Source organism: Nannospalax galili, unplaced genomic scaffold, assembly GCF_000622305.1.
Source record: "Nannospalax galili isolate Female #2095 unplaced genomic scaffold, S.galili_v1.0 scaffold278, whole genome shotgun sequence".
Taxonomy (NCBI): domain Eukaryota; kingdom Metazoa; phylum Chordata; class Mammalia; order Rodentia; family Spalacidae; genus Nannospalax; species Nannospalax galili.
In genome coordinates this window covers 14,886,120-14,889,027 of record NW_008347536.1, presented here as the reverse complement: position 1 = coordinate 14,889,027, position 2,908 = coordinate 14,886,120, and positions in this window count along the sequence as shown.

Sequence of the window (2,908 nt, the reverse complement as noted above, 5' to 3'; positions counted from 1 at the left end):
TCTTTAATCCCAGCACTCAGGAGGCAGAGGCAGGAGAATCTCTGTCATATAAAGGCTATCCTGGTCTACATAGTGAGTTCCAGGTCAGCTGGGGCTACAGGGAGACCCTACCTCAAACAACAACAACCACAATCACAAAAAAGAAAGAAAGAGTTCAAGGCTAGCCTTGGCTACCTAGTGAATTTGAGGCCAGCCTAGGCTACATGAGACCTTGTCTCCAAAAAAACTAAACCAACCAAGCAACCAAAAGTAAAATCAAATATATTTCCAAGATGTTCTGAGAAACATTTATAGCACCTCCAGAACTGAAGTGTGTGTGTATGTGTGTGTGTGTGTGTGTGTGTGTGTGTGTGTGTGGTGTTGCAAAAAGGGTAAAATGCAGGGCTGAGAAGGTAGCTTATTTGGGGAAGTCCTTGCTACGCAAGCATGAGGACCTGAGTTTAGCCCCCAGGACCCATATGAAAAAAGCAGGACATGTTGACATGTTTGTGATCTCAGTTTTTATGGAGATGGACACAGGAGGATCCCTGGGGTTGTTGGCCAGCCTTCATTTAAAACAAGGGCTGGAGAGATGGCTCCGTGAGTAAAGTGAGGCATAAGGACCTGAGATTGGATCCCAGCACCCACATAAAAACTGCGTGGTGGAGCACATCTGTAACCCAGCATTGGGAGAGGGGAGCTAGGCATATCCTGGGACCTTGCTGGCCAACCAGTCTAGCTAAAATAGTAAGCTTCAGGTTCGGTGAGAGCCCCCATCTTAAAAGACAAGGTGGGGAGAGATAAGGGAAGATGCCGGCTATGGACCACTGAAGGTTGTCCTCTAACTTACATACACACACAAGGTGATAGTTCTAATCCAATCACTTATGTAAAGCTTTCCCCCCAACCCACTTTGAGACCTTGTCTCCTTGTAGCTCCAGCTGGCCTGGAATTCACTATAATCCAGGCTGGCCTTGATCTTACAGAGATCTGACTGCCTTTGTCTCCCAAGTGTTGGGATTAAAGGCATGGGACCATCACACCTGACTGACTGACTGACTGACTGACAGCTTTTGAAAATTATGTATAATCAGGTAATATGCTTTTCTGGGGACAGAGTTACTACTGTTAAGACACAGGGCTCTGTTGCTTGTGGTGTGGCTTTCTTCATGATACATATAAACATGGCTTTGTTTTTGTTTTTTGCTGTGCTTAAGTTCAAACTTGTGCCTTCTGTAAAGCAAGTGCTCTACCAACTGAGCTACATCCCCAAACCAAATAGAGATGTGTGTGTCTGACTGCCTTTGTCTCCCAAGTGTTGGGATTAAAGGCATGGGACCATCACACCTGACTGACTGACTGACTGACTGACAGCTTTTGAAAATTATGTATAATCAGGTAATATGCTTTTCTGGGGACAGAGTTACTACTGTTAAGACACAGGGCTCTGTTGCTTGTGGTGTGGCTTTCTTCATGATACATATAAACATGGCTTTGTTTTTGTTTTTTGCTGTGCTTAAGTTCAAACTTGTGCCTTCTGTAAAGCAAGTGCTCTACCAACTGAGCTACATCCCCAAACCAAATAGAGATGTGTGTGTGTGTGTGTGTGTGTGTGTGTGTGTGTGTGTGTGTGTGTGTGTTTAATGAAAATTCCAATTATGTCGATACATGTCCTTTAATTTGCTTTTGTTTTTGAGATGGGGGCTCCCTGTGTTACCAAGACTGGTCTCCAATTCATCTGTGCTTCAGCATTGTAGTAACTGGAACTGCAGGCACCTGCTATTGTCCCTGGCTTTCTAGTTTGTTTTTAAGCACATTTCATTGTTACTTCCCTCTCAGTGTGGATATAGGTCAAATTCATTTTTAATTGCAGCATAAGATCCCTTAATATTAGTGATTTTAATTCAACTCCCCTTATCGATAGATAATAGATTGGTAGGTAATATTTTCCTCCCTAGTTTTTCACTGTCCCAAGAGGCATGCTGGTAGGAAGAGGAAAAAGATGGACCCTCCAATGAGAGGCGGAGGGAGACTTGGGTTTATAGCTCTATTCTAATTTGTGGCCTTCAGCAAATCCCATTCTCTAGGCCCAAATCTCTTGTTAAGAGGCTGTAGAAAGTATCTTTTTTGAGATTATGATTACTCCATAATCCCCAGAAATATCTGTATATAAAACATTCCATATTATGTGGAGTATGAGTGCCATAATCTCTAAACATTCCTGTAAACACACTCAGACCTGGCTGGAGGGATTGCTTCAGGTTTTCCCCTGACTAGGAAGCCAGTTCAAGCAGTTTAGATACGGTGAAGACCTGCTGCAGTCCCCCCCCCTTTGCACTTGTGACACTTTAGGACAATTGTCCATCACATGAACCAAAGATAATCAGCGGGCTCGAGCCTCATGACTGGCCACTTGTGAGGCTGCAGAGCACCTCTCACTGGCTGTCGCATCTAAAGAATAGTCCATGCAGCCTGTGCTGTGTGGGATGCTCCTAACCTGCTGACCCTCTGCAGTGTCCTTTCCACCTGGAAACCCTGGTGTCCATCACTCCTGGTTTTCAACTCTTCACACCTGCCTCAGGTGGACTTAACATCTTCTCAAACAGAAAGAACCTCTAACGAGGGGAAAGATCACTAATGCTTTTCTGTATTTGCGGTTTCAGCTGCTAATGTGTAATGTTTGTAGAACCTTCATACCTTCATGTCTTTTTAGAACCAATACTTTGTTTTAGAACATTGGGGAATGGAAGATGTAAAGTTTCCCTTTGATACATAAAATTTCTGTATCAAAAATTTTGACCTGAGTTCCTTCTCTGGGACGAGCTCTCAGACTAAGTGCCTTTTGTCTCTACCCTGACTAACCTCACCCTGTGCCCCAAGCCTCAGTTCCATGATGGAAATTGTTGGGGAAAGCTACACGTCTCACAGT